Below are 12,549 nucleotides of genomic sequence, written 5' to 3' on the forward strand. Positions count from 1 at the left end.
TCTAGGAGGGCACATAACAAAAGAACCTGACTGGACTTGGGGTTTGGGAAAGGTTTCCCTTCCATCTGGTCACTGGGACAACCCACAAGTCGAAGGGAACAGACTCACTGATTTTAGCAGTAAGGTTTTAAAGAAAAAAATTATGAAAAAAAAATTAGAAATAACAAATCCTTTTCTAGCCAGTGTAGTTTGTGCAGAAAAGGCATACACTAAGGGCATTTACAACTTCACAGGCTTGGGGGAGTCATAGACAGAAATGAAGCCCCTGGTTGTACCACTGGGTGACTTCAGTGGCTGTTTTCTCCATGGCCAAGTACAGATGCCACAGAGAATCTTGGCAACACAGGGCATGGATGCCAGCATGAAGACTTCTTTTGCTCTGTCTCTGGACCCAGGATGTTTCATTCGTTTGGTTAACATTTTTTTGTGTGTGGACCCAGGATGTTTCATTCATTTGGTTAACAATTTTGTGTGTGTGTGTGTGTGTTAAAATTTGGAAAAGTAGACAATTTCAATCTCAACAAGTAAAGACCGTATTCCTCTACCCTAGCTTTCCCTCCTCTGTATCAGGTAGTTTTGAAGTGATTCCAAGAATTTATGAGACTCATCTAAGAGAAAATGGAATCAGGGTATTTAACTTGCATTGAATGGCACATGTTTGTATAGTTTTCAGCCACTGTTGGGTAAAGTTAAACTATCAACCATCTGATATAGGAATGGCTTCCCCAAATACTTCTCTTGCTCACTGTGCTGATTCACCTGGCATTATAACACGAAGGTATAGGGCCAGAAGTCATATCATTATATGAATGTGGCTTTTGGTGGCCACCACCACATATTTGTGGGTATTGGAGGAGAAACAAGATGTGAAAGGTACAGAGTCTTGAAGCTAGTCTGTGGAAAATCCTTCCAATGATCAGATCTATAATACTGCAAACAGACAACCGGGTTATCATTGATGTCATACCAAAAGGAAAGCCATCCCTTGCTGGGTATAACCTGATAATGTTGCAAATGTACTTATCGATGCACCAAATTAAACTAAATGAGGAAAACAGGGAAGGTGAATTCTGAGAGCTGTAGACAGCATAGGTAAAGTGATATCAAGAAGGCTTTATCACATTCTATGTTAGCGTTCAATTGGAGATACGAGTGTCACACAGAAATGGAAACAAAGGAAGTTTAATATAAAGAAGTATTAACTATAACAGTATTAACTATAACCTACTAAGGAGTAAAGAAAACATAGGGAAAGGAAGAGTAATAGCAGACGTGGGGAGCAGCCCCCCATCTAGGGCTGAGGTGGAGCGTCCAAGGAAGAAACACATTTGGAAGACCCTACCCTCCTCTCCCCTGCCCATGAGATTCAGACTTCACTGGAGACTCCGCAGCCATGACCCACTGGATGGTGGAGACCTTGCAGTAGTGCTGTGAAGACTCTGTCCTCTGGTGTAGGGAAGCCATCCCTGAGAAGACGCCATGCTGAAGAATTCGTTGAGAAGCCATCTGCCGGGATATTGCCCTCTAGGGTGCCAGCATAAGCTGCCCATAGGGTGTCCTGTGCCGCATCTTGCTGTAGGAGCCAAAAGAGAAGAACATAACCAGGTACCAGAAGAAAAGCCCTTTATTCCTTCATTGTCCTTCCATTGTCCTTCCATTGTCTTTCATTGTCCCTCCATTGACCAAGCTTAACATCAAGCCAACTGGCAAGGGAAAACTCTTCTAGTATCACAAACAGGCGATGAAGGGTGGGTTTGGAACTGAGAAGCAATAAGCTGATGACAGAACACACCCCTAAACAATGATCATTGCCAGTAGGCAACAAATCAGGTAGATACTGCAAACTGAAAAATAAGGGGGAAACTGAAAAAATAAGGGGAAACTGAAAAATAAGGAAAATCGCTCCTCTTGTATGTCTCTTCTACTCTCCATACTCTACTATAACACTGCATTGCTTCTCACACTTTTGGTCATCAAATGTATGCTTTTATCCCCCCATACCCAGCAATTCTGTGACACTTGTTAGGTGTCCTACAACTTAACTCAATTTTGACACTGTTGGCTTGGAGATACCATGAGATCCCACAAGTTAAGGGCTCAGTCCCACAAGACTGCCTCCCTCCAACTTCAAATGCCAACCCCATGTCCTGATTGTCACCTGCGCTTCTGACCACCTGGCTATGAATTGGAAATCCCCACAACTTCTTCTTGGGTTTGATTAATTTGCTAGGACAGTTCACAGAACTCAGAGCAGCAGTTTACTTACTGGATTCCTAGTTTGTTATGAAAAGATTTAACCCAGGAACAACTAGATGGAAGAGATGCAGAGGGCAAGATATGTGGGGAAGGCACAGAACTTCCGTGTCCTCCACAGGTGTGCTCCTCCCCCAGCACCTCCACGTGTACACCAGCCTCAAAGCTCTCCAAAAGCTGTCCTTTGGGATTTAAAAACAATTTTTTTAATGTTTATTTATTTCTGAGACAGAGAGACAGAGCATGAGTGGGGGAGGGGCAGAGAGAGAGGGAGACACAGAATCCAAAGCAGGCTCCAGGCTCTGAGCTGTCAGCACAGAGCCTGACGTGGGGCTCGAACTCACAAACCGTGAGATCATGACCTGAGCTGAAGTCAGTCGCTCAACCGACTGAGCCCCCCAGGCCCTGTCCTTTGGGATTTTTTTGGCAGCTTCATTACATAGACATAATTGATTAAATTATTGGCCTTTGGTGACTGATTCAACCTCCAGTCCCTCTCCCCTCCCTGGAGGAGGTGGGGTGTGGAAAGTTCCAACCGTTTAATCACAGGATTGGTCCTCTTCACAACCCAGGTCTTCGTCCTGTGGGCTTCCCAAAACTTGTTTCATTAACATAAACTCAGCTATGCTTGAAAGGGGCTTATTATGAATAATAAAACAAATTCATTTTACTCAGGAGCTATTTCACTCAGGAGCTATTTCAGAATTAGGGAAGAAAATTAAATATTATAACAAAAGTTCCTTTGGCCCTTATATAGGTAACGGCAAGGGTTCTAGGAGTTATGAGCCAGGAACCATGAACAAAGACCTAATATCTGTTTCTTACTATAAGTCACAATATAATAAGCGTATGTTGGGAGGAAAGTGCCCTAAGGGTCAGGGTGGGATTGGGAGATTGGGAAATGGAGTAGCAGGTGGCCAGTGAAGAACCCTGTTATTGTTGCATGTAAGGAACACCAGCTTTCTGTTGTGAGAATTGACAAAACTAGGCAGAGATGAGAGAAGAGTTTTACTAGAAACTTCAGTGGATTGAGATCTGGCCACACAACCTGCCTTGTTGCTATCAATCTGTTCACTGTAGGTATCAGTACACAGAGAGCAGAGCTGTTGACCTGAAGAAGAAAACAGCCAATCATTTTACCGGCGAAATGGCTTTATTTGGGAATAGAAGAGGAATTGCAATTTGTGACAAGTAAGCTATAGCAAAAGCTGTAGGCAGATCCAGAGAACAAAGGAGAGGATTGCTCTTATATAGAGGAAGGGGGGAGTTGGGAAGGGGTGTTATAAACAAAAGTCCACTGGAGTAAACTGGAAGTTTGAAGTGTAGTGGTTTTTCGTTGGCTGAGTTCCGACAGTCTGTCAGTGGCTTGGCTCCTTGCAAGGCAAGGAGAAAAGCTGCCTTCCTCCTGCTGGGTAATCAAGTAGGCTTCTTCCTGGTGGGAATGAAGGGTATGCCTTTTCTTGTTGAGGCTGCAAAGGGCTGTGAGTGGTATCATGTAAGAGTTCCCCCTTCTGGCTTCCCAATTCCATTTTATTTTTATTTTTATTTTCAAAAAATTTTTAAATGCTTATTTATTTTTGAGAGAGAGAGAGAGAGAGAGAGAGAGAGAGAGAGAGAGACAGACAGAGTGCAATCAGGGGAGGGCAGAGAGAGAGAGGGAGACCCAGAATCTGAAGCAGGCTCAGAGCCTGATGTGGGGCTCGAACTCATGAGCTGTGAGATCATGACCTGAACTGAAGTCAGATGCTTAGACTGCACCACTCAGGAGCCCCTTCCCAACTCCATTTTAAATGAGGTTTCCTTTATTTAGTTTCATAGAACTGAACTGAATTCATTGATTACTGTTAGGTGAACAACTCCAAGTAGAACAGAGCTTGTCTTGCTCATAGATAAGTAAGGAGAGTAAAACAACATGCATTTTATAATGTGTTACAAAACAAGAGAAAATTATGTATAAAGGGATAAAAATCGACGTGGCCTCAAATATGTTTCATGAAACAATGAATATGAAGAGACAGTAGTGTTACAACCAATATGATAAGATAAAAATGCAAACAAGTTTAAGAATGAAAATAAGGAGATAACGTTGTTTTCTCAGATGATCTGATGGCTAAAATATAGAATAGAATATACAGAAACTTAGAACAATTAAGAGGTTAGCAAGGATGCCAATCATAAGATCAAAAGATAAAATTTGATCATATTTCTACATTTCAGAGATAGTAAATTAGAAAATGTAATTTAAAAGGAAAAAATATAACTTTTGTAACATAAAAAACTATTATTTACTTAGATTATCTACCAAAAAGGATATATATGTAATTTCTGAAGAGAATTATAATACTGTACTTTGTTGAAGAAAGTAAAAGGAAATTTGTACAAATAGAGGGATATACCATGTATACCGATGACAAAGTTTGCTGTAAATACTTGTTATTCGTTAAAAAAGAAAGTTAGCCTAGAATGGTCTAGAATGGCGTCTAGACACAAAAAAACTATGATCATACATATAAGGCAGAGTCTAATGAGACTTTTAGTGTTTCACTCTTAAATGTGTAAGAAAAGCTAAGGATTACCATGTATATAGGAAAGTTTCCAATATATAAGAAAGATATCAAAACATACAGAAACAACAGGGAGGAGTTAAGATAGCAAAGTAGTCAGTGAACCCTGGTCCCTCGAACACAGCTAGATCAACATCAAATCATTTAGAACACCTAGGAAATCAATTTGAGGATTAAGAGAACAATCTGCCTAATCAGAGGGAGAGAATGTGGCAGGTAGGAGGGGTGGAGACATGAATTGTGGGAGAGAAAAGCCATGGTGCTGTGGAGGGGAGGGAGCCCTTTTTGTGGAGAGAAGACAGAGAAAGAGAGAGGGGGAGAGAGAGCAGAGTGTCAGTTTCACACAAGAAGAACACTCCCCCAAAACCATTGACTGGGGAATGGAGAGGAATGGATTATTGCAAGTTTTTGCATACAGTGGAGCTCAAATTCTGAGGTTTTAGAGGCCTGCGCCATTTGCTGACAGTGTGGTGTGGGGATCCCCTGGGTCGCACTGGGAGAGAACTTTCCTCTCTCTGGAGTAGGTTTGGAAGAGGGTATATTGCCTCTTCAAGGACAAAAGACCTGGCAGGAGCCACTGAGTGGCCGTCAACAGCAGGGGACAGAGGCATGCGCAGAGGGCAGATAACCTTGTGGCAGCCTTTCACTGAGCTTCACCACAAACCCTAGGCACCTGTGTGGCCCTGCAACTGCTTTTCTGGACAGAATGGCACCAGGCAAAGTGCTGTGAGTCTGTCCTCCAGAGGTGGGGAGCAGGTCGGTGCTTTGCCTGGTCCTGGAAGATCTGGAGTTTTGAATCCGCCTGGGACACAGGAGGGGAGCTTGTTTGCTTTTCTGTGAGGACTTGCTGAACAGCTACTGGTGCAAACTACCCTCCCCGGGGGTGTTGCCATCTTCCCCCATCCCTACCCCACCATCGCACCTACCAGCATGGTCTGACTTCACAGAGCAACACAATTCCCCCCCAGGGAGGCAGGAGCCGCTTACCAAACCCTGCCCCCCTGTGCTCTGCAGGGGCACCTTTACTAGGGCAGGTCTGACTGTGAGCCAGCAGAGGAGGCCTCTCTCCCAGGGACCAGCACAGGCCCCCCAACATGCACCCAACGCTACTGATCATGCACTGCTTCAGAGGGCTTCAGTTCCAGTAGAAATAGGACCAGACTTTCTTTTTTTTTTGCCTTTGGAATCGGGCTTACAGTTCTTTGTTTGTTTCCTTTTCTTGGTTTTTTTGGATCAGGCTTCCTTTTCTTTCTTTCTCTCCCCTCCCCCCCTTTCTTTTTCTTTGGAATCGGGCTTATAGTTCTTTTCTTTCTTTGTTGGTTTCCTTTTCTTGGTTTTTGGATCAGGCTTCCTTTTCTGTTTTTTTTTTTCCCTTTCTTTTTCTTTGGAATCAGGCTTATAGCTTTTTGTTTGTCTGTTTCTTTGTTCCTTTTCCTTTTTCTCTTTTGGATCAGCCTCCCCCCCCCCCCCCGGTTTTTAAAAAATAAAACTTATTTTAACAAACAAATCAAAGCATACCTAGTTAAAGGTCTAAACACTCCCTACTCCAAGTAAGGAGGAACTCTGCAGAGGACTGACCAGTAGGGAAGAGCAGCCCAGACACAACAGCCAGTGCACACAGCACATACCAGAAACACTTCCTGAAGCACCAGGTCTTGGACAGTATATGACCCATTCTAATATAGCATTACTCTCAGGAGCAAGAAGCATAAGAAGCTTTCATAACATGCAAAAGAGAGAAACCTAGACAAAATGACAAGACAGGGGAATTCTCCCCAAAAGAAAGATCAAGAAGAAATCACAGCCAGGATTTGTTCAAAACAGGTATAAGCAACATATCTGAACAAGAATTTATTTTTTATTTTATTATTTTTAAGTATAACTTATTGTCCAGTTAGCTAACATAGAGTGTATACAGTATGCTCTTGTCTTTGGGAGTAAATTCCCATGATTCATTGCTTACATACAACCCCACTGCTCATCCCGACAGGTGCCCTCCTCAATGCCCATCACCCATTCTCCCCTCTGCCTTGCCGTTCCATCAACCCTAAGTTTGTTCTCTGAATTTAAGAGTTGCTTATGGTTTCTCCCTCTCTGTTTGAAACTATTTTTTTCCCCTTCCCTTCCCCCATGGTTTTCTGTTAAGTTTCTCTGACTGACTTATTTCACTGAGCATAATACCCTCCAGTTCCATCCACATTTATCTGAACAAGAATTTAGAAAACAGTCATAAGAATACTAGCTGGACTTGAAAAAAGCATAGAAGACACCAGAGAAACCCTTGCTGCAGAGATGAGACCTAATAAAAAATGCTATAACTGAGATGCAAAACCAACTGGTTGTAATCACAATGAAGAAGGAAGAAACAGAGAAATGAACAGGTGATATAGAAGGTGAAATTATGGAAAATAATGAAACTGAAAAGAATAGGTAAAGAAAACTATTAGATCATAAATATAGACTTAGGGAATTCAGAGATTCCATAAAGCAGAATAATATCCATATCACAGGAGTCCCAGAAGAAGAAAAACAGGGAAAAGGGGAAGAAGGTTTATTTGAACAAATTATAGCTGAGAACTGCCCTAATATGGGGAAGGAAACAGGCATTCAAGTCCAGGAGTCACAGAGATCTCTTAAAGTCAACAAGCAAGTCAACACCAAGACATATCATAGTGATACTTGCAAAATACAAAGATAAAGGGAGAATGCTGAGACCACCTATGTACAAAGGGTCCTTAACCTATGAGGGTAGATGAAGAAGGTTAGTAACAGACCTATGCACAGAAATCTGGCAGGCCAGAAGGGAGTGGCATGATATATTCAACATGCTAAATGGGGAAAAAAATGCAGCCAAGAATACTCTGTCTAGTAAGGCTGTAATTCATAACAGAAGGAGAGATAAAGAGTTTCCAAGGTAAGCAAAAACTAAAGGAGTTTGTGAACACTGAATCGGCTCTGCAAGAAATATTAAAGAGGATACTCTGAGCAGGAAAGAGAGACCAAAAGCAACAAAGACTGGGAAGGAACAGAGACAGCACACAGGAACAGCAATTTTACAGGTAATTCAATGACACTAAATTTATATCTATCAATAATTACTCTGAATGTAAATGGACTAAATGTTCCAATCAAAAGACATAGGGTATCAGAATGGATAAAACAAAACAAAACAAGGCCCATTTATGTGCTGCTTGCAAGATACTCATTTTAGGCCCAAAGACACCTCCAAATTGGAAGTGAGTGGGTGGAGAACCATTTATCATACTAAGGGACATCAAAAGAAAATAGCCATACTTATGTCAGACAAACTGTATTTTATTTTATTTTTATATTTTTTATTAAAAAATTTTTTTTTCAACGTTTATTTATTTTTGGGACAGAGAGAGACAGAGCATGAACGGGGGAGGGGCAGAGAGAGAGGGAGGCACAGAATCGGAAACAGGCTCCAGGCTCTGAGCCATCAGCCCAGAGCCCGACGCGGGGCTTGAACTCACGGACCGCGAGATGGTGACCTGGCTGAAGTTGGACGCTTAACCGACTGCGCCACCCAGGCGCCCCGGACAAACTATATTTTAAACCAAAGACTGTAATAAGAGACCAATAAGAGCACTCTATCATAATAAAGGTATCTATCCAATAAGAAGATTTAACACTTGTAAATATTTATGCCCCCAACTTGGAGAAAGCCAAATATATAAATCAATTAATAAGAAACTTAATGAAAGTCATTGATAATAATATAGGAATAGTAGGGGACTTTAACACCCCACTTATAGCAACAGACAGATCATTGAAGCGGAAGATCAACAAGGAAACAATGGCTTTGAATGACACACTGGACCAGATGAACTTAGCAGACATAATAAGAACCTTTCATCCTACAGCAGTGGAATACACATTCTTTTCAAGTGTATTGAAATATGGAACATTCACCAAAAGAGATCACAGACTGGGTCACAAATCAGGCCTCAACCAGTACAAAAAGTTTGAGGTCATACTATTTTCATATTTGTGTATTTTCAGACCACAACACTATGAAACTTGAAGGCACCCACAAGAAAAAAAAAAAAAACTGGAAAGACCTCAAATACATGGAGGTTAAAGAACATGGGTTAGTCAGGAAATTAAAAAAGAAATTTAAAAAAATACATGAAAACAAATGAAAATGAAAACATGGCAGTGTGAAACAATGGAATGCAGCCAAGGCGGTCCTACGAGGGAAGTATATAGCAATATAGGCCTTAATCAAAAAAGAAGAAAAGTCTCAAATACACAACCTAACCTTCTACCTAAAGGAGTTGGGAAAAAAGAACAGCAAATAAAGCCTAAAACCAGCAGAAGAAGGGAAGTAATAAAGGACAGAGCAGAAATAAATGGTATAGAAAAAAAATCAGTAGGTCAATGAAACGAGGAGCTGGTTCTTTGAAAGAATGAACAAAATTGATAACCACCCCTAGCCAGACTTATCAAAAAGAAAAGAGAAAGGACCCAAATAAATAAAATCATGAATGAAAGAGGAGAGATCACAACCAACATCATAGAAATACAAACAATTGTAAGAGAATACTATGAAAAATTATATGCTAATAAAGTAGGTTATCTGGAAGAAATGGATAAATTCCTAGAAACATATAAATTATCAAAACTGAAACAGGAAGAAATAGAAAATTCAAACAGACTCATAATCAGCAAAGAAATTGAATCAGTAATCTCCTAACAAGGAAGGGTCCAGGGCTGGATGGCTTCCCAGGGGGAATTCTACCAAACATTTAAAGAAGAAATAATAACTATTCTTTTGAAACTGTTCCAAAAAATAGAAATTGAAGGAAAACTTCCAAACTCATTCTATAAGGCCAGTATTACCTTGGTTCAAAAACCAAAGACCCCACTAAAAAAGAGAATTACAGGCCAATATCCCCAATGAGCATGGATGCAAAAACTGTCAACAAGATACTAGCAAATTGAATCCAAAAGTACATTGAAAGAATTATTCACCATGATCAAATGGGATTTATTCCTGTGCTGCAGGGGTGGTTCAATATCTGCAAATCAATCAATGTGATACACCACACTAATAAAAGAAAGGATAAGAGCCATATGATCCTCTCAATAGATACAGAAAAAACATTTGATAAAATCAGCATCCTTTCTTGATAAAAACCCTCAAGAAAGTAGGGATAGAAGGAACATATCTCAACATCTTAAAGGCCATATACAAAAGACTCACAGCTAATGCCATCCTCAATGGGGAAAAACTGAGAGCTTTCCCCCTAAGGTCAGGAAGAAGATAGGGATGTCCACCCTCACACTGTTGTTCAACTATGTTGTTCCACATAGTACTGGAAGTCCTAGCTTCAGCAATCAGACAACAAAAAGAAACAAAAGGCATCCAAATCGGCAAGGAAGAAGTCAAACTTTTACTCTTCACAGATGAAATAATACTCTATGTAGAAAAGACTACAAAAGACTCCACCAAAAAATTGTTAGAACTGATACATGAATTTGGCAAAGTTGCAAAATATAAAATCGACATACAGAAATCTTTTTCATTTCCACACACCAATAATGAAGAAACAGAAAGAGAAATCAAGGAATCAATCCTATTTGCAATTGCACCAAAAAGCAGAAGATACCAAAGAATAAACCTAATTAAAGAGGTAAAAGATATGTACTTCGAAAACTATAGAACACTTACGAAAGAAATTGAAGAAGACACACACAAAAAATGGAAAAACAGTCCATGCTTATGGATTGGAAGAACAAATATTGTTAAAATGTCAATACTACCAAAAGCAATCGATACATTCAATGCAATCCCTATCAAAATAACACCAGCATTTTTCGCAGAACTAGAACAAACAATTCTAAAACTTGTATGGAACCAGAAAAGACCCTGAGTAGCCAAATTAATGTCGAAAAAGAAAACCAAAGCTGAAGGTGTCACAACTCTGGACTTTAAGCTGTATTATAAAGCTATAATCATCAACGCAGTATGGTACTGGCACAGAAACAGACACATAGATCAATGGAACAGAATAGAGAACCCAGATATGGACCCACAAGTATATTGTCAATTAATCTTTGACAAAGTAGGAAAGAATATCCAATGGAAAAAAGACAGTCTCTTCAATACATGGTGTTGGGAAAATTAAACACTGACATACAGAAGAATGAAACTGGACCACTTTGTTACACCATACATTAAAATAAATTCAAAATGGATGAAAGACCTAAATGTGAGACAGGAAGCCATCAAAATTCTAGAGGAGAACACAGTCAGCAACCTGTTTAACCTTGGTTGTAGCAACTTCTTATGAGACATGTCTCCAGGGGCAAGTAAACAAAAGCAAACATGAACTATTGGGACTTCATCAGGACAAAAACCTTCTTCACAGTGAAGAAAATAATTAACAAAGTAAAGGCAGCCTATGGAATGGGAGAGGATATTTGCAAATGGCATACTGGATAAAGGGCATATTAGATACAATCTATAAAGAACTTACCAAATTCAACATCCCCCAAATAAATAATCCAGTTAAGAAATGGGCAGAAGACATGAATAGACATGTCTCCAAAGAAGACATACACATGGCTAACAGATACATGAAAAAATGTTCAACATCACTCATCATCAAGGAAATACAAATCAAAACTATACCTATCAGAATGGCTAAAATTAACAACTCAGGAAACAACATATGTTGGCGAGAACGTGGAGAAAGGAGAACTCTCTGACACTGCTGGTGGGAATGCAAACTGGTGCAGCCACTCTGGAAAGCAGTATGGAGGTTCCTCAAAAAGCAAAAATAGAACTACAACTCAGCAATTGCACTTCTAGGTATTTATCCAACGGGTACAGAAATACTGATACAAAGGGGCACGCTCACCCCAATATTTATAGCCGCGCTATCAACAATGGCCAGATTATAGAAAGAGCCCAAATGTGATTGACTGATGAATGGATAAAGAAGATGTGGTATATACATACAATGGAATATTGCTCAGCCATAAAAAAGAATGAAATCTTGCCATTGGCATCAACGTGGGTGGAAGTAGAAGGTATTATGCTAAACAAAATAAGTCAATCAGAGGAAGATAAATATCATATGATTTCACTCATACATGGGATTTAAGAAACAAAACAGATGAACATTTGGGAAGGGAAGGAAAACAAAATAAGATGAAAACAGAGAGGGAGGCAAACCAGAAGAGACTCTTAAATACAAAGAGCAAACTGAGGGTTGATGGAGTGGAAGTAGGTAGGGAGATGGGCTAAATGGATGATGGACATTAAGGAGGGCACTTGTTATGATGAGCACTGCGTGTTGTATGTAAAGGATGAATCACTAAATTCTACTCCTGAAACCAATACTACACTATATGTTAACTAACTTGATTATAAATAAATCTTGGAAGGTAAAAATTAAAAAAAAAAACCATACAGAAACAGATACTGATAATATAGAAAACAAATGAAAATGTCAAAGAAATTACAACTTATGTTTTTAAAAGATAAGAGAAATTATGGAGCCCATGGAAAAAAGAAGAGAATGCTACAAAAAAATTAATCAGAAAAATAGTTACTGAAAAATAAAGATATGATAAATGAAATTAAGAATTCAATAATGAGTTTGAAAGTAAAAGATAAAGAAATCTTCCACTAAGTAGAAAATCATAAAAAGTGACAATAAGACAGGAAAGATAAGAAAATTAGAGAATTAACTCCAAATGT

General features: G+C 39.7%; 1 long non-coding RNA gene across 1 annotated transcript in view; it reads right to left on the reverse strand.

The window, feature by feature from the left end:
* Positions 1-1,166: 1,166 nt before the first annotated feature.
* Positions 1,167-12,549, reverse strand: part of LOC121013352 (uncharacterized) — a 70,653-nt gene continuing 59,270 nt past the window's right edge. Inside the window, exon 2 of the long non-coding RNA XR_005782656.1 lies at positions 1,167-1,573. This is a non-coding gene — a long non-coding RNA (uncharacterized LOC121013352). The remainder of the gene's footprint in view (positions 1,574-12,549) is intronic.

This window comes from Herpailurus yagouaroundi, unplaced genomic scaffold (genome assembly GCF_014898765.1).
Source record: "Herpailurus yagouaroundi ecotype Mexico unplaced genomic scaffold, PumYag 198, whole genome shotgun sequence".
NCBI lineage: Eukaryota > Metazoa > Chordata > Mammalia > Carnivora > Felidae > Herpailurus > Herpailurus yagouaroundi.